Source organism: Tursiops truncatus, chromosome 5 (assembly GCF_011762595.2).
Source record: "Tursiops truncatus isolate mTurTru1 chromosome 5, mTurTru1.mat.Y, whole genome shotgun sequence".
Lineage (NCBI taxonomy): Eukaryota > Metazoa > Chordata > Mammalia > Artiodactyla > Delphinidae > Tursiops > Tursiops truncatus.
The window spans coordinates 99,318,711-99,339,302 of NC_047038.1; positions in this window are offsets into that span (position 1 = coordinate 99,318,711).

A 20,592-nucleotide genomic window follows, 5' to 3' on the forward strand; every position below is an offset into this window, starting at 1 on the left:
GTTTCACTTGATTGATTTGTATATATTGAAGAATCCTTGCATCACTGGGAGAAATCCTACTTGATCGTTGTGTATAATCCTATTACAGTGTTGTTGGATTCAGTTTGCTAGTATTTTGTTGAGAATTTTTATGTCTATGTTCATCAGTTGATATTGATGTGTAATTTCTTTTTTATGTAACATCTTTGTCTGGTTTTGGTATCAGGGTGATGGTGACCTCACAGAATGAGTTTGGGAGTGTTCCTTCCTCTGCAAAATTTTGGATGAGTTTGAGGAGAATAGGTGTTTAACTCCTCTCTAAATGTTTGATAGAATTCAACTGTGAAGCCATCTGGTCCTGGACTTTTGTTTGTTGGAAGATTTTTAATCACAGTTTCAATTTCATTACTTGTGCTTGGTCTGGTCATATTTTCTATTTCTTCCTGGTTCAGTCTTGGAAGGTTGTAGCTTTCTAAAAGTTTGTCCATTTCTTCCATGTTGTCCATTTTATTTGCATATAGTTGCTTGTAGTAGTGTCTCATGACCCTTTGTATTTCTGCAGTGTCAGTTGTTACTTCTCCTTTTTCATTTCTAAGTTTATTGATTTGATTCCTGTCCTATTTTTCTTGATGAGTCTGGCTAAAGGTTTATCAATTTTGTTTACTTTCTCAAAGAACCAGCTTTTAGGTTTATTGATCTTTGCTATTGTTTTCTTTGTTTCTATTTAATTTATTTCTGCTCTGATTTTTATGATTTCTTTCCTTCTACCTACTTTGGATTTTGTTTGTTCTTTCTCTAGTTGCTTTAGGTGTAAAGTTAAGTTATTTATTTGAGATTTTTCTAGTTTATTCATGTAGGATTATATTGCTATAAATTTCCCTCTTAGAACTGCTTTTGCTTCATTCTATATGTTTTGGGTCATTGTGTTTTCATTGTCATTTTTTTGCAGGTATTTTTTAAATTTCTTTGTTGATTTCTTCAGTGGTTTCTTGGATTTTTAGTAGCATATTGTTTAGCCTTCATGTGTTTGTGTTTTTTACAGTTTTCTTCCTATCACTGATTTCTAATCTCATAGTGTTGTGTTTGGAAAATATGCTTGATACGATTTAAGTTTTCTTAAATTTACCGAGGCTTGATTTGTGACCCAAGATGTGATCTATCCTGGAGAATGCTCTGTGTGCACTTGAGAAGAAAGTGCATTCTGCTGCTTTCAGATAGAATGTCCTATAAATATCAGTTAAGTCTATCTGGTCTAATGTTATTTAAGGCTTGTGTTTCCTTATTAATTTTCTGTCTGGTTGATCCATCCAGCTGTGAAAGTGGAGTCTTAAAGTCCCCCACTATTATTGTGTTACTGTCAATTTCTCCATGTATGGCTGTTAGCATTTGCCTTATGTATTGAGGTGCTCCTATGTTGGGTTCATAAATATTTACAATTGTTATATCTTCTTCTTGAATTGATCCCTTGATCATTATGTAGTGTCTTTCTTTGTCTCTTGTAACAGTCTTTATTTTAATGTCTATTTTGTCTGATATGAGAATTGCTACTCCAGCTTTCTTTTGATTTCCATTTGCATGGAATATCTTTTTCTATCCCCTCACTTTCAGTCTGTATATGTCTCTAGGTCTGAATGGGTCTCTTGTAGACAGCATATATATGGGTCTTGTTTTTGTATCCATTCAGCCAGTCTGTGTCTTTTGGTTGGAGCACTTTAATCAACTACATTTAAGGTAATTATCAATATATATATATTCTTATTACCATTTTCTTAATTGGTTTTTGTTTGTGTTTGTAGGTCTTTTTCTTCTCTTGTGTATCCTGCCTAAAGAAGTTCTTTTAGAATTTGTTGCTAGGCTGGTCTGGTGGTGCTGAATTATCTTAGCTTCTGCTTGTCTGTGAAGCTTTTGGTTTGTCATTCAAAACTGAATCAGAGCCTTGTCGGGTAATTTTGGCTGTAGATTTTTCCCTTTCATCACTTTAAATATATCCTGCCATTCCTTCTGGCATGCAGAGTTTCTGCTGAAAGATCAGCTGATAACCTTATTGGGATTCCTTGTATGTTATTTGTCATTTTTCCCTTGCTGCTTTCAATAATTTTTCTTTGTCTTTAATTTTTGTCAGTTTGATTACTATGTGTCTCAGCATGTTTCTCTTTGGGTTTATTCTGTATGGGACTCTCTGTGCTTCCTGGACTTGGTAGACTATTTCCTTTCCCATGTTAAGGAAGTTTTCAACTATAATCTCTTCAAATATTTTCTCAGACCCTTTCTCTTACTCTTCTTCTCCTGGGACCCCTGTAGTTTGAATGTTGGTGCATTTAATGTCCCAGAAGTCGAGACTGTCCTCAAGTCTTTTGATTCCTTTCTCTTTATTTTGCTCTGCGACAGTTATTTTCACCATTCTGATTTTCAGTTCACTTATCTTTTCTTCTGCCTCAGTTATTCTGCTCTAGTGTATTTTTAATTTCTTCTAGTGTATTTTTCTAGATTCTTCTAGTGTATTTTTAATTTCAGTTATTGTGTTGTTCATCACTGTTTGTTTTTTCTTTAGTTCTTCTAGGTTTTTGTTAAACATTTCTATTTTCTGCATTCTATTTCTGAGATTTTTGGATCATCTTTACTATCATTACTCTGAATTATTTTTTTAGGTAGATTACCTGTTTTCTCTTCATTCATTTGCCTTGTGGGTTTTTATCTTGCTCCTTTATCTGCAACTTATTTCTCTGTCTTCTTTATCTTCTCTGACCTCACCCTGAGGTCTCCTTTCCACAGGTTACAGGTTCATAGTTCCTCTTGTTTCTGGTGTCTGCTCCCAGTGGGTGAGTTTGGACCAGTAAGCTTCCTCATGAGAGGGACTGGTGCCTGGGTTCTCGTGGGTGGTACTGGATCTCACCCCTTTGATGGGCAACACACATCAGGTGGTGTGTTTTGTGGTGTCTATGGGCTTAGTATGTCTTTAGGCAGCCTGTCTTCTGAGAGGTGGGTTTGTGTTCCTGTCTTGCTTGTTGTTTGTCATGGGGCGTTCAGCACTGAAGCCTCCTGATAGTTGGGTGGAGCTGGGTCTTGGAGTTAAGATGGAGACCTCTAGGAGATTTCTTGCCAAGTACTATTCCCTGGGACCAGGAGTTCTCTGGCATTACAGCATCCTGGCTTTGCACTCCCACCCCAGAGGCTCAGGCCTGACCCCTGTACCAAGATGCCACAAGCCACCAGCTTGGAAAAAATGGAATAAAGAGACAAGAGAAAAGGAAAAAATGGTGGAAGAAAACAAATGAAAACAAACATACATACAAAACTCAAGACAACATAGCAAAGATAAAAAGAAGCAAACAGCAACAGCAACAATTAAAAACAAACAAACAGAATCACAGAGAAATGGTAAAAGCAAAACCAAACAAACAGAAACTAAAAGAAACAAAGAAACACATGCACATACACAATAATAAATGAAAACAAAAACAGAGAAAGCAAACAGCAAAAGAACACCAAACAGAAGAATCCCAAAATGAAATCAAACAGAAAAACAAAACTAACGAGAAGAAAAAATAAAAACCAAAACAAAAGCAGAATGCATAGTGAAGGAAAAGCAAAGAAAACAAAACAAACACACAAAAACAATAAAAAGAATAAAAGATTAAAAAAAGATAAGATCAAGTAGAATACAGGAAAAAAGATTAAAGAAATAGAACAAAAGAAAGAAGAAAACACAGAACTGCATAAAAGTAGAAACAGAAACATTAAAAAATAAAAAGTACATTAAAAACATTTTCAAAAGAAATTTAAATAAAAACAATAATTAAAAAACAACAGAACAAAACACAAAAAAATAGTAGTAATCATATTTTCACTGGGGTCTCAGCTGTCAGTGCCTTTGCCCCTACCGTGAGTTACAGCCAACCTCTGCCTCCCTGGGAAGCCCTCCAAAACCTCTAGGTCTCTGGTTCCAGTGTGGGCACTGTGGGGCAGCTCAGACTCTGACATGGCCCAACACCTATGTGTACTAGTCCTCAAGGTCCAAAGCTGCTAGAGTTAGACTGGTTTCAGTTTTGGGAACACTCATTGTCGATTCAAATATTCCATAGATTCAGGGTTTACCAAACTGATTGTGGGGATTTAATCTTCAGTTTGTGCAGCTACATGAAAAGATTTTTGTTCTTCTTCCTTAGTCACCCTGCCTCTGAGGCTCAGCTGCGATTTTAGCCCCACCTCTGTGTGTGGATCACTCACAGTAGTCTGCTCCCAAGGCTATTCTGGAGCACTTGGTTCTGCCCTGGTGAGGACATGGCATGTGGTTGGTATGACTGCCTGGTTTGTGGGGGGCCCATTAGTGACAGGTGCGTGGGAAAGCTGGTGGCCATGGGTGCGACATATCTGGCCCTAGTGGAAGATTTTCCTAGCACCTGTTGGCTGGTGTAAGAAGGTCAGACCTGGTGGTGGTTTTTCTTAGTGCCTGGTGGTGGCTGCAAGAAGGCCAACACTGGTGGGGCCTTTTCCTAGCCCCTGGAAGGGCAGGTGACCAGTGAGTGGGGAGAGAGAGGCTACAATGGCAGCTGCACTCCCTGTGCATCACTCAAGAGTGACACCTTGCTTCTATGGCAGTCTGGATTTCCTCCAAAAGCATTCTTGACTATGTATTTCCTCCCTCCTGTACCCTCAGCCTGTCTCCTCTCAGCCGGCTCTGCCTGTCTCATCTTGTCTAGATTTCTGTGATTGTGGTTCCTGTCCCTCCGGCTGCAAGGTTGTTGTTCTTTCTTCTGCTGTTTACCTGCTGGTGGATGAGGATGTTTAAAAGGTTTGCGCAGGCTTCCTGTTGGGAGGGCTTTGTTCCTGCCTGCTGGTGTGTGGAGCTGGATCTTGTTCCTATGGTGGGCAGGGCTATGCTCAGGAAGACTTTAAGCAGCCTGTGTGCAGATGGGTGGGACTGTGTCCCCGTCCTGTTAGTTGTTTGGCCTTGGGGCATCCCAGAACTGGAACCTACAGGCTGTTGTGTAGGGCTAGGTCTTGGAGGGGGAAATGGTGTCCTCCAGGAGGGCTCACACCAATGAGTATTTACCGGAGCTAATGCTGCCAGTGTCTTTGTCCCTGCAGTGAGCCACAGCTGCCTCCCACCTCCACACGATACCCTCCAATACTAGCAGGTAGGTCTGGCCCAGTCTCTTATGAGGTCACTGCTTTTTTCTCTGGGTCCTGGTGCACACTAGACCTTATGTGTCTCTCCAAGAGTGAAATTTATGTTTCCCTGAGTCCTTTGGAATTCCTGCAATTCCCCACTGGCTTTCAAACCCAGATTCTCTGGGTGATCCTCCTCCCATTGCCAGACCTCCAGGCTGGGAAGCCTGATGTGGGGCTCAGAGCTTTCACTGTTGTGGGAGATCTTCTGTGGTATAATTATTTTCCAGATTGTGTGTCACCTATCCAAAGGGTATGGAATTTGATTTTATTGTGATTGCACCCTTCCTGCCAGCTCATTTTGGCTTCTTTGTCTTTGGATGTAGGGTATCTCTTTTGGTAGGTTCTAGCATATTTTTTATCAATGGTTGTTCAGTAGTTAGTTGTGATTTCAGTGTTTCTGTAAGAAGGGCTGAGCTCATGTCCTTCTACTGTACTATCTTGCTGGCCAGTATTATTCTTTAAATAATTTTTAAAATTAATGCTTTTATTTCCTTCGGTCTGTCTTAGGAACTTGGCGAACCTGAATAACGTGTATTAGTCTGCTACCGCTGCCACAGAGAATTACCCCAGACTGGGTGGCTTAAACAACAAAAGTTTTTGCTCTCATTTCTGAAGGCCAGAAGTCCACGATCATGGCCTTGGCAGACATAGTTTCTTCTGAGGCCTCTCTCCTTGGCTTGTAGATGGTCACTTTCTCCCTGTGTCTTCATGTGATGCCTCTTCTGTGAATCTGTGTCTTAATCTCTTCATATAAGGACACCAGTCACAGTGGATTAGGGCTCACCCATATGACCTCATTTACTTTAATTACTTCTGTAAAGGACTTATTTACAAATACAGTCACATTCTGAGGTTCTGGGGGTTAGAACTTCCACAGAATTCTAGAATTTGGGGAGGACAAAATTTAGGTATGAAATGAAAAAATTTATATTTTTAAATATATATTTTTTTAAAATATATTTTAAATATATTTTATATATATTTTAAATATATTTTAAATATATTTTTAAATCGTAATGACTCTGAAGTACTGGGTTATCTCACTCAATACCAAGAAAATATCCTCTTAGTGAGATCGTTTATTTTCATCCTTCTTCTCACACTATTCAGTCTTTGAAAAACAACACATTGTCTGTACAGAGAGAGGCAAATATCATTACTGGGAAGTGTAGAGTAAATTTAAAAGAAAATTATGAAATAAGGAAAAAGAGATTAAAACTCTATGTTGCACTTTCCCTTGAATCTCAAAAAGTAAAGCACCAAAAGATTTTGTCCTTTCAAAGGAGGGTATACCCTGTGACCACCTCCTTTTCTCCTGTCTCTACTCCAGCCTTAAGTTCATGTTCTTTGCCCACCAATTCCTCTTTCAAGCTTCTCTGCTCTTATCTCAAGCTCATTTGCATGACAAAATTCCACTTTATTCCACAAGGGTGGACCCACAACATTCATTCTGCCACAATGCCCCATGAGTCACGCAGATCCAGAAACAGCACAAGACTCCCGTCTTAGAGACATCAGTCTCTAAGCTTTGCAGAAAACTGAGGTAGAGGGGGGATAGTCAGTTGGGAGATGATTGTGAGAAAGGGATTTGTTCAGTCCCATGTTCAAAGACAGACGCTGGTTCTGAAATCTAAATGTCATTTTGTCTGCCAGTGTGCTGGCAGACACACTCTCAGTGTGTCTATTCTCCCAAAAGAGAGACATCCATTTATTTTTACCCTGGAATTAGGATGGAAAACGTTGAAGATAAGAGTAACAATGCCTCTCCCACTATTAATGTTTTTCTGTTTCCTTGTATATTTTGGGGGATGGGGGTGGCAAAGAGAGGGTAACAAGGTAGGGTGACAGGGTAGGAAGAACAGTGTTCAGGAATTCAAGTCTTGGGACTTCCCTGGTGGCTCAGTGGTTAAGAATCCACCTGCCAATTCAGGGGCACAGGTTTGATCCCTGGTCTGGGAAGATCCCACATGCCGCAGAGAAACTAAGCTGGTGCAGCACAACTATTGAGCCTGCATACCACAACTACTGAAACCTGTGCACCCTATAGCCTGCGTGCTGCAAATACTGAGCCCATGCACCACAACTACTGAAGCCCATTCACCTAGAGCCTGTGCTCAGCAACAAGAGAAGCCACTGCAGTGAGAAGCCTGTGCACCACAATGAAGAGTAACCCCTGCTCGCCCCAACTAGAGAAAGCCTGCGTGCAGCAGTGAAGACCCAATGCAACCAAAAATTTTTTTTAAAGGAATTCAAGTCTTGGGCTGCTGTCTCTGGCTCTGGGATTCGGTTTCAATTACAGTTAGTATTCAGAGTCTTTCTCTGATAGAAGGCAAGCAGTTTGAATATGTTACTTCTGTCTACTTAAATGTAAGTTTCATGTAGTTTATGATGACTAATCCTATGCAGTACTTCATGGTCTGTAAACCCTGTTTTAGGATACATTTAAAATGTTCAAGGGATTGGGGGTATCTTTTTTTAAGCCAGTCACATCTCATTTTTTCACCATCTATTTAGTGAAGAGTTACTTCATTTAAGGATAGAACATATTTAAATATCAAATAAGGGAATACATTGTTAAAAGTGAAATCCATATAAATATCTTGAGCAAAAATTAATAATAACCTCCTAATTATAGCCTATGATTATTAGCTTCCAATGAGAAAATATAAGTTCTAATGACAGGAAGCATTATCAAAGAAACAGAAATATTTCATAATAAATGGTCCAACTTATCATGTATCTATAACAATTCTAATTTGTACATACCTAATAACTTGACCTCAAGCTACAAGGCAAAATTTGACAGAACTAAAGGGGGAAATGCATATCAAAATTCACAATGTAGATTTTAGTACACTGCTCCTAGTCCCTGATGGAATAAAAAGGGGAAAAAATGAGTCAGAATATAGAAGAAAATTTTTTAAGGGTAAAATTGTTACTAGTCAGAATCATGGCCAAGTTTGGGGGTACAAAGGAGACTTTTGGGATTCTAGTAAATGTTATATGTGTAGACATGGGTGGTGGTTACAGGAGTGTGTTCACTTTGTGACAGTTCATTGACCTGTATCCTTAAAATTGGTGCTTTTTTATGGATGTTCTACTTCAATTAAAAAATTAATTTTTTTTAAAAGGAAAGACTTTACCTCCAATAATCCCCTTTGCTTACTTAAATTTGCTTACACAAATACAAATATTTTTGTTTTCTTTTATCATATACAGGAAGAAAGTAACATTCATTGAATGTACACTGTACAGCTGGCAGCATAAGCTGGGTCTTGTTTTCCTCTGGCCAAAGATATTTGGATTTGGAACATGAAGTTTGAAAAGGAAGAAAATCCTTATCTGTCAATTTTCTCCTCCCCACATTTCAGTTGTGAATAATAATTTGGAGGAAAAAAATGTCACTGAGTAAGTAACATTTTTTCATGGACAAATAGAAAATTCAGAATAGAGAAATCACAAAGTCAAAAGCTTTGGTAAGAATAAAAATGTAATGTTCATGAGTCTGTAGAAGAATCAAAATTAAATATTGTTAATTCAGATTTCAATAATCTTCAATAACAGTGACAATAGTAACAATAATAGCCTATTTTTTTAAACATTTATCCTATGTCATGTACTCTATTAATTTTTGTAGCAGGTTAATACAGCACACATAGATTATCTCAGTTTCTGGGGGAGGTCAGAGTTTGGGCATGGTTTATTCAGGTTTTTTGCTTTAAGGACTCCAAGAGCTGTAATCATGGTGTCAACCAGGGCTGTGGTCTCATTTGAGGATTAATTCGGGAAGGATCTGATTCCAAGCTCAAGTATTTGTTCACATCATTCAGTTCCCTGTAGGCTGACAAATCGAGGGCCTCAGTTTCTTGCTGGCTGTTGGCCAGAGATCACCTTCAGTTCCTTGCTATGTGGGACTTTCCAATATGGCCACTTCTTCAAAGCTGGGAAGGGAGAGTGTCCTCTCAAGATGATGTTACAACCTTATATAATATAATCATATACATGTAATCACCCTCTCATCATCTTTGCTATACTCAACCAGAAGCAAGTCACAGGTCCTACCAACACTGAAGGGTAGGGTGTCATAGAAGGTCATGAATAGCTTTGTGGAGATTACGGGGTCTATCTTAGAGTATGTCCTCCATATGTACAATTCACATGGGTTATCCCATTTATTCTTCACAATAGCTTTATGAGGTAAGTACCATAATTGCCTCTATTTTACAGATGAGGAAACTCTGGCCCAGAGTTAATAATTTGTCCATCTATATGTGTTGAAGTTGTGATTCAAGCTGAGGCATCTAGAAATTGAGGTTATTTGCCTTTACTGGGTTAAGTCTTATTATTTCATAATTAACAAAAATTTCATAATAAAGTATATTACAAAAGGGGAAAATATTTTCAACTACTTTAGAAAGAATACTTTTTTTAACATCTTTATTGGGAATAAAATTGTTTTACAATGGTGTATTAGTTTCTGCTTTATAACAAAGTGAATCAACTATACGTATACATATATCCCCATATCCCCTCCCTCTTGCATCTCCCTCCCACCCTCCCTATCCCACCTCTCTAGGTGGTCATAAAGCACTGAGCTGATTTCTCTGTGCTGTGCGGCTGCTTCCCACTAGCTATCTATTTTATATTTGGTAGTGTTTATATGTCAATGCTACTTTCTCACTTCGTCCCAGCTTACCCTTCCCCCTTCCTGTGTCCTTAAGACGCTGTAGGAAACTAAGATCCCACATGATGCATGGTGTGGCCAAAAAAATGAAAGAAAAAGAAACCTGAAAAAGAATACATTTTTAATAGATCATTAATGGACTTAACCCAAACAATGAGTAAGTATATTACTTACTACTCAAACAAGGAGTAAATTCCCTCTCAAGATTTAAAAAAATTGAGCCTGAAATTATTTTTTCTCGGTTTATTTGTATTAAATTAATGAAAAATAGAGACTTCTAGTATTTTATTCACATATTCATGTTGGTTACAGGACTGTGCATTTTAGTGATACAGTTTCACATATTAAAGATATATTTAAACCAAGGGATGGAACTTATTTAAAATATTCATTACCCTTGTTTCAGAACATGATTTTGAATTTTTTTTTATCACATTTCTAAAAGGAAAGTGAGAGAGAGAGAGGGAGAGAGAGAGAGAGAGAGAGAGATTACCTGATCCTAAGCATTTCATTACTAACTGGGTTAGGTTTAAATCATGTAATGGCACACTTAGGTAACTGCAGTCGTGAGGAGTAAATTCCTTGTGAATTCTTCTCATTTTATCCATTTGAGTTCTATGAAATATAAAATATGTGTCAGAAAGTAAGGTTTTAGTAGACTAAATAACACATTTTGGAAAACACTCACCAAGATACAGTACTCATTAGTAAATATTTTGCATTATTTTCCCCAAATAACTAATAGCAGAGAGTGATGACCAATAACTCTAATTCTAGCTTTCACTGAGAGTGTCAGTGGTATGCAGACCATGGGAGACATATATGTTGATAGGGCAGTGAAGGATTGCCTAATTAAATATTTGCAAGTAAATATTTCAGAAATAAATAGCATTACAAAAAAAAATCAGCATTATGCCAAGCAGTGAGTAACAAATTATGTATCATGGAAATGAAATTTTGAATTGGTTGAGCAATTTGCTCAAGTGTACACAGCAAGTGAAAAATATCCAGGATTTAAACCCTGGCAATTTGACCCAGTAAAACCTTCATCCAGTGTTTCTCAATCCAGGCGCTCATTAAAGCTTTGAACAAATATAAATATTTTTGCCACATATAAGACTAATTAAATTACAATCCCAGGGCTTGGGACTCAGGTATTTCTACTCCAGGGCTTCCCTGGTGGCACAGTGGTTGTTTGCCTGCTGATGCAGGGGACACGGGTTTGTGCCCCGGTACGGGAGGATCCCACATGCCACGGAGCAGCTGGGCCCGTGAGCTATGGCCGCTGAGCCTGCGTGTCCGGAGCCTGTGCTCCCCAATGGGAGAGGCCACAACAGTGAGAGGCCCACGTACTGCAAAAAAAAAAAAAAAAGTACTCCAAGGATTCTAATGTGTAACAAGGGTTGAAAAGCTGGGCTTTTTTCAATACATTGTCTTGCTCATATATCACTAAATTTTAGTACTCCATCAATTCTCTTATGTCTACTTTTCTCCTGTTTTTATTGTTTGTTTTTGTTTTTTAGATTTCATAATTAAGAGGACATAAATATTATGTATTTGGGAAACATATTCAGAATACGCTTCAGATACAAATTCTCATGGAAACTTGTCAAACATAAACAAGTAACAGAATGTGCATTTTTCTTTTTAAAGCAGTATCTTTTTAATTTTGATTAATTTTGTTTCATCTCCTCTGTGTTACTTAAAGGAAAAATTTCATTTCTCCTGTGATCTTAATTCAAGCCAGTAAACATGGATATGTTCTTTTCTCTTTTTTTAGATTAAAGTGTTTTTTTAAAATAGATCTTTCTTTCCAGCATTTACTCTTTCTAGATTTTCTAAAAACTTTTATTTATTTATTTTTGGCTGTGTTGGGTCTTTTGTTACTGCGCACAGGCTTTCTCTAGTTGTGGTGAGCAGGGGCTACTCTTTGTTGTGGTGTTCGGGCTTCTCATTGTGGTGGCTTCTCCTGTTGCAGAGCACTGGCTCTAGGCATGTGGGATTCAGTAGTTGTGGTTCATGGACTCAGTAGTTGTGGCTCACAGACTTAGTTGCTTCGTGGCATGTGGGATCTTCCCAGGTCAGGGCTCAAACCCATGTCCCCTGCATTGGCAGGCGGATTCTTAACCACTGTGCCACAAAGGAAGTCCTCTAGATGTTTTGATAATGGCCATTCTGACCAACGTGAGGTAATACCTCATTGTAGTTTTGATTTTCTTTTCTCTAATAATTAGTGATGTTGAGCATCTTTTCATGTGCCTCTTGGTCACCTGTATGTCTTCCTTGGTGAAATGTCTATTTAGGTCTTCACATGGATATTTTATAACCCCAGTGCTCATGTGCTTTAATAATTGTTCTAATCGCTTCACAAAACAGAGATTTAAACTGTTGAAACCACTTTGGGATTAAGTTCAAATTAATCGTTGTTCAAATGTCAGCACAAGCTGAAAATTTAAGGGCATCTATAGGTGGTTCATTTACCTGATTTCTGAGCCATAAAAGATTTTTCCTGGCCTTTTGATAAAAGTTTCACATTGATATTACTGAAGAAAATTCTAGGCCTAGAACATTGAATTAGTGAATTTCTGTCACTGGTTTTGAAGAAACTAAGAACAAAATTTTCCTTAAATAATTAACTCCAGTTACAAGTTAAAATATATGTACCAGGTACTATGCTAGGTACTTTTATTACCTTATTTGTTTCTCACAAATATTTTATTCCTATTTTCCAAAAGCTATTATTTCCCGTTTTATAGGTGAGAAAACATAGGTCTCCTAGCTAGTGAGTGACAGCTCAGATACATCTAGACTGAGATATTTGGTATATCAGACTATGCTTTTAAAAATATATTTCATATCCGTATTTTCAAATGTGTTTTCAGTCAAAATATATTTTATGAGGTACACAGCCTAAGAAGAATACTTTTATTATGTAAAGCATAAAAGAAGACTGTAGGTTAAGAAAATACATTTTGGGAATTGAAACTGTACTGACACACTCCATGAAGAATATTCTACTCCATCCCTAAAAACTCTGAGATACAATCAAAAAGGAATCTGAGAACAAGAGCAAAAAGTCTGGAAGAGTCTGCTTGAGGAAATACAATTTGAAAAGTTCAAGATAAGTAAGAATATAAATGTGGAATTTCTGATACTCGGGCATTGCCATGATTTAAATAATTACTTATGATAACATGAAAATTATCCCACAATACTAAATTTGGCCATGATTGATTCTTATTTATTATGACTCTTTTATTACAAGGATGTGAAATTATACAGAATAGAACTGAGTTATTCTGAAACCACTCTCTAATAGAAAACTTTAAGATCTTTAAAAATGGATTTGGATCTTAATGCTCTATATGAAAGGGAAGAGATTCCTCATTCTATGATAATTTTCCAACAGCTTGAAAGTTTTGTGCAGAATATGACTGAAATGTAGGGCAGTAATTTTATGCTATCATTAAGGCAAATTTGGTTAGATAAGAGCTATTTGCAGTTAAGAGTGTGATTTTCACATTACAATCCAAAAGAGTATGGAGAAAGAAAAATAAGTGATGCCAAGTTTGGTATAATTTGCCCAAGTGTTTGTTAATGCACAGGAGAAATGCAGTCAGTGAAAACTGCATTATTTTCAAAGTTTTTAAAAGCTGAGGGGAAAATAAGATTAATCTATGTGAATACCAATTAAACCCCAATAAAGAAAATAGTTCTAACTGCATTAAAACTAACCTCAGTTCTGGGGTCCGATCATGTTTTTACTATCCAAATCTTACAACCTGTCTTCTCAGTATTGCTGAGAAAGTGGAGAGATCCTTTTGCTTCAAATTTGAATATTAGATTTTAATGTTGATAATGACAGTTAATTGCAATATCTAGATGGTAGTCACTTAGTTTTTATGCATAATTTTTGTTAAAAGCCTGGTCTCAAGTGTAGCTTTTAATGAAAATGACAAATGGTAAACTACTAGTTACTCTTGGGTCACATGCCCTAGAAAGTGATGTGTACTAGTTTGTATTGGTTGCAAGTAATGTAAATTGAACCAGTTTAAGCAAAAAAAGAAAATTTAGTGGGTCATATACCTGGGAAGTACAATGGGTGGTGCCTCTTTCCCACCATCTCTCAGCGCTGCTTCCAGCTGTGTGGTTTCATTCTCAGGCAAGGTCTTTCTAAGCTCCAAAAAGAAAAACTTGAATTTTCCATATGCTGGTGACAATTTACATAGCATTTACCTTGCATTAGGTCTTATAAGTAATCTAGAGGTAATTTAAAGTTTATGGGATGATGTGTAGGTTATACGCAAATAATATATAATTTTATATAATGGACTTGAGCATCCACAGATTTTTAGTATTTGTGGAGGTCCTGGAACCAGTCCCCCATGGATACCAAGGGACGGTTGTATTTTAAAGCCTATTTGAAGCATATTAGACACATAGGCGTTTAGGATTATCAAGACTTCTTAATAAATAAAATTTCTTCTCTTTAAGAGTTCCTTTTTGATTATGCCCATATTCTTTGTTCTGAAGTCAGCTTCGTCTGATATTAGTTTTCATTATATTTGGAAAATTTTCAGACATTATTCCTTCAAATTTTTTGCTGTCTTTCCTCCTTCTCCTTTGGGACTCCAATTGCACAAATGTTAGGCAACTTGATGACCCACAGTTCACTGAGTTACTATTCATGTTTAGTGTTTTTAGATATATTCTTCCTTTTTGCTAGCTTTGGTTGTTTTACCTTCAAATTCACCGTTCTTTTTTTTCCTGCAGGATCTAATTTGATGGTAATCTCATCTAGTAAAATTTTTATTTTGAATAATGTATTTTTCATATCTAGAAGTTACCTTTTTCATATGATCCACCTCCCTCTTAATTATGAACATTACGGTGTTTCTGATAATTACTGATAATATTCAACATACTTAAAATAGTTGTGTAATTGTCCTTGTAACTGAGCAGGATCCTATGGGGCCTTCCTGAGGCAGGTCTTTCCCCCGTATCCTCTGCTTTAGTTCCTCTCTCGAGTACCTAGATAACAACAAATTGAAGTTGTTAACTACTTGGTGACCATGAGTACATAACCCCAAAACTCTTGGAGCCTAAGGACTGATAATGTTAACACCTGTGACACCACTTTGTTACCTCCCTATCAAACAATCAGAGAATTGTGCACAAGCTGATCCCATACCCTGTGACCCTCTTCCCTCACCTGGCCTTTAAAAATACTTTGCTGAAACCCTTCAGTTAGTTTGGGGTTTTGTGGGGCACGAGCCACCTATCTTCTTGCATGACCCTTGCAATAAACCCTTCTCTGTTCCAAACTCTGACGTTTTGGTTTGTTTGGCTTTACTGTGCGTCAGGAACATGATCTTGTGGTTGCTAACAATCTTGTCTGCTAATTCTATCATATTTGCCATTTCTGGGTCTGTTAATATTAACCGACTTGTTTCCTGATTGTGGGTCACATTTTCCTGTTTCTTTGGCTACTTATATTTGACTACATGCCAGGTATGATGATTTTTATATCGTTGAGTGCCTAATTTTGTTGAATTCCTTTAAATACTGTTGGAATTTGTTCTGGCAGGTAGTTGAGTAACTTGTGGGACAGTCTGAGTCATTTAAAACTTACTTTTATGCTTTTTTTTAGGGGCCTGTCTAGAGTATCTTCTAGTCTTGGGTAAATTTAGTCTCACCTCTAAGACATGACCAATTTTAGGATCTCTATTGATTGCTCTGTGTATCTAGTGGGTCCTTTCAACTCTGGCTAGTGGGAACTCAAGTGATTCATTTCTCTGGTAATTGTTCTTTCCAAAGAAGTTCTTTTTCTAGTCTGATGAGGTCTCACCCTATGCATACACAGACTGGTGTTCAAAGACTCAAGAGGTCCCTATGCAGATTTTATAACTCTTTCACTGCAATGTTCCTTCTTTTATGACTTTCTGTCTTGTAAATCCTTGACCCCTTGGCTTCCTCAAACCCTGATCACTGTCTTCTCAACTCAGTGAAAACAATTTCACTCCCTCTGTAGCAGTCGAAATTTTCTCTGGGAGGAAAGTTGGTGGGATCACAGTGCTTACCTTTGTGTTCACTTTCTATCAAGGACCACAGTCCTGAACTATTTTTTAATCTGTAAGTACAGTTGTTTCCCTTTTTGGGGGGGGGGTTAATTTTCTAGTTGTTTACAGCAAGAAGGTAATTCCAAATTCTGCTACTTTCACATGGAAATGCTATCAGTAATTTTGAAAATAACATTTCCTCTATGAATATTACCTTCCTTATAAGACTTATATGTGCAATATGGAAGTATTTTTTTCTTTTAACAAAAAAGGGTGCTCACATCCACTTGTCATGAAAACTTGCTTGAATGCAATTCATTACACAGATGATTTTCTACATTTTTCTTCATCTAGAAACAATATAATTGCTCATTAGAGTAGATAGAATTATTTTATTTGGTTTTTCTTTCATCATTGTACTTCTCATACAGCTGGCAAAATTAATTTTTCACCAATTGTATGGTTTATACAGTTCCTGATTTTGTTATTTTCTAAGAAACAATGAAATCTTTATCCTTTTGACAAGTTTATTTCTAATATTCTAGGGGGAAAAATTACTTCCTAAGTCTTTAAATCTGGGAACTTCAATACACATATTTGATTTTTCATGAGTATTTTTTCTTTGCAAAATATTAAGGTTTGTGGTCTCATGGAAATAGAGTACGAATGTTAGTACCTGTCCATTTTTATGCAAAGTTAGAAAACCCAATTTTAAATATTCACTTGAATATTGACACTTTTTCTTTATATTTGACATTATAAATTATATGTTATAGACAGACAGGTGGATAGATAGAAGGATGGATAGATAGGTAGGTAGAGAGAGAGAGAGTGTAGATAATCTGTGATAGTAATGAAGCTGAATCCAGCCTCTGTACCCCAACACTGAATTAAATCTTGGAGACAGAGTTTTGGGTGACGTAGGAAAGAATAGCTTTATTGCTTTGCCAGGTAAATGGAGCCACAGCAGGCTAATGACCTCAAAACTGTGTGTCTCAATCTGGAGGGGATGTTATAATAATGGTTCAAAGAGGGCATAATCAGCTCATGGACATTCTTCTGAATGGTTGGTGGGGAGGTAATCAGGAGTCAGCGTCATCAACCTTCTGGTTCCAACCTATCTGGGATCTACGTGCCTGTGGGCAGCATACAGTTAACTTCTCCCACCTGGTGGGGGTTTCAGTATATGCAGAACAGCTCAACGATATAGTTATGTGTATCTCTTGCAAGGGAACCAGGACCCTGCCCCAAGGCTGCACTACTGTTTCTTGACTGATTTTCCCTTGTCTCTGCATCCCCTCCCTTTCCCGATTACCAACTGTTTGAACCTGCCTGTTGGAACTCAGGGAAGGTCATGGAGGCTGAATGAAGCTTATTTCCTGTAATCAGGAAATGAGGGACACAGAAAGTCTTTTGTGCCCAGGATCCCCACAGGGTTGTGCTGTTTTAGTAACACCTATAAATTTGAACTGATAAAATTATGCTATGGTAATTCAAATAAAATAAGCAGCCTAATGGTGATGAAACTTACCAAAATGATGAGCAACTCTCAATAAAGTTGAGCACATAAACAAATTAAAGTATTCCCTCAATTTCTATGTCTCTGTATTATTAGAAAAGTCAGAATGTTTTAAAACTGCAAAAAAAAAATACTCTAATTTTTATATGACATGGGGGTAGTTCCCAGGCTCAGCAAAGTTTTTACATTCACAATTAGCCTTTAGTACATTCAGAAACTCTATGGTACACAGGATAACTTTTTGTACTGAGGACTTGTCCTGATACTTCAGGATACCTAGAATTCTACCCATGATCTCACTCACTAAATGGTAGTAGTATCCTCCCATCCTTGTGTCTTCCAGAAAATCCCTCACAAATTTTCAAAACATACGCTTTAAGATGGTATTACCAGCAGTGTGAAATATTCAGAGTTAGGGAAAAATAAATGTTAGTGTGCATGTGTAATGTACCAACCATTCATCCATCCCCTTAAATCTCTTTCCTAGAAGAGCATAGAGAAAACCTCCCTCACCAGGACATTGAGAAAAACTTTGATGAGAACAGCACAAACTTCTTTGAGAAACATGGTAAGGGATTTTTTTGAGAGCAAGGATAAACATAAAGAGGCTGCTATTAAAATGGGCTCCCTGGTTTCAATAGATAATGGAACCCCCAATGGAAACAAGCTGAAAAATAAAATTTAACTGTCAGAGGAAAAGTGGGTATGTTTTCCATAATAGGCAGTAGAATTGGAATAATAAGCAGAATGATTTGATTCACCTAATAAGTTAATGGCTAATGGTTAATTACTCATGAGGTACTTAAGACCAAAAGAGTTGTCCTCCCTCTATGTTACTGTCTAAATTAAATCATATAAATTCTTGATTCCTGCCACCTTGCTCTGCTTCCACCCCACCAACACCACCACCAAAGGAGAAAAAAAAAAAAGAAAAAAGAAGGAAAGGAAAAGAAAGCTGGATTGGATCTGATTTTAGTCATCATGAGAGAAAGTCATAGACTCTTTCTCATCTCTTGGACCTGAGTCAGTTCACAGACCCATAACTCCTTCAGTGAAGAGAAAGTGATCCCTAAGGCTCAGAAGTCTTTACCTCAGAAGTCTTTACCTCACGGTAAAGGTTAACTAGGGTAACTTAGTTTAGGTAATAGCCTATGTAGGTAATAGCCCATGACTCCAAAATGTAACAATTACCTCAATTCCTGAATGTACAGTAAGAATTAGTCTACTCAGCAACTCTCATAATCCCCGCATTGACTGTCCCTTCTATGTAATGATGGCTATATTGAAGGGCTAAGTAATAGTGTGTGAGACCTTCTTTTCTTGTCCAAAGTGACTGCTTTCACCAGGAAATCACAGATATTAGTGCCACCATCAAATGGAAAAATTATTCAGGAGTAAATGATTCATCATTTGTGAGTATCTTTGGATTTCAGAGGTAACAAAAAACTGCATTTGGTCATATCCCTCAGCTAATATACTAACAATCCAGAAACTGGATTAAATTTGAATGGTGCCCAGGGAAAGAAAAGCATTTGTGATTTGATCACAGAGCACCACAAACTGATGTCACTTGGCAATTCTGATCCAACAGATCTAATGATGCTTTAGGTGTGTCTATGCTATGCAAATCCTTTCACAACCCCAACAGGAGAATCACAATGACAGTCCTTTGGGTTTTAAATAAAAGTCTTTTTGGTCAAAAAACTTTGTTTTGAGATACAGCCCTTTGGTTTCCAATAGAAACTATGAAGAGAGTGACCATCTGACCATGGCACACCAGGAGAACATGCAATCCAAACTTCCCATCATGAGGTCTTTTGTTCTTAATCTACCAAACCGCAAAGTTAGATTTTCCTAGTAGCACTCCATCATCAAATAAGTAAGTGTGTTAAAAACAATCCTGTTGCCTGAATAAGTAATGACTATACACGTTTCATAAGCAATTGGCTTGCACTCTGTATGTGCTGTTGCAACTTTGACAAACTGATGCCTCTCTTTCAGGACACATTGAAAGCCTCTTGTGGGAATTCTCTATGACAATGTGACTGAGAGTAAAAACTATGAGTTGCTCAAGTCGGACACAATTCAAGTGGAATATCTGGATTTCACTGTTTTTTCTGGAAGAAGAGATGGCCAAAAGCATAGATTTACATATATTTGTGGGCAATTTCTAATGATTTTTTTTGAAGGAGCTATAGAAATGGTGATAAGGAGGCTTGCAGGAGGAAGGTATCCATGGATGTTCCAGAAAGGGCCTGGACTGAAGACATTTGTGAAACTTTCTCAAAGCCTGAAGGCCCTCAATAATCAAGTGATAAGAAGCATACTCTGCAAAGTGCTTACTTACTGGATTCATGAACAAAATGCCAATAGTTATAAGGATAAAGTTTACACATGGACTCAACAATGTAGACTGCCTTTGCAAAACACTGTATCCTCAAATCCCCTAAGTTACACCCTAAACAGATCAACACACCCCTTACTTCACAATTAAAATAAAAACTATAGGGTGTATCTTTAGTGAATTCTATCCTCTCCGCAACCTACAAATATGTAAAGTTAACCTTCGTCCTCTTGCCACCACTCGAGACTTAGATTAAGAGCTGTCCATCTAGTTTAGGGATAACACCTCTCCTCTGCTCTTGACTATTTTGTTCCATTTTATTTAAGACCGGGTTCCATCTATTATTCCTTTTGACCTTTCTACAGGTCCTTCCTAACTACAGTCAAGTTCTATCAGTCTTTAAAAAAACCCTCTTTTAACACTGCACCTCACCTCTAGCCACTAATCAATATTTCTCCTTTCATACCCAGGTAAGTCCAATGATAGATGGCTTAATGTGGCTGCCCCCATTTTCTCAAGTCTCCTTTACCCTGAGAATCCAAAGGTCGTTCTTTGAATCTATTCTTACCAGATTAGAGCCATAGAGTATTGAGTGATTACTGATGCCAGACGAATAACTTCTACTTAGAAATGTTTGACGATATCTCTGGTTGAACTTTGAAGACGCTGTGTTATTTGATTTTATTTCAAGGCTAAGAAACAAAGCCCGGTAAATTATCTCAATCTATCCATAAATTTGGGTGAATTTTTCTCTCCTAGAGATCATCCAAAGTATTTACTGTTTCTGCCAAGAATGACCTCCATTGAGCTGTGAGGTAGGGATCCCCTAACCCAT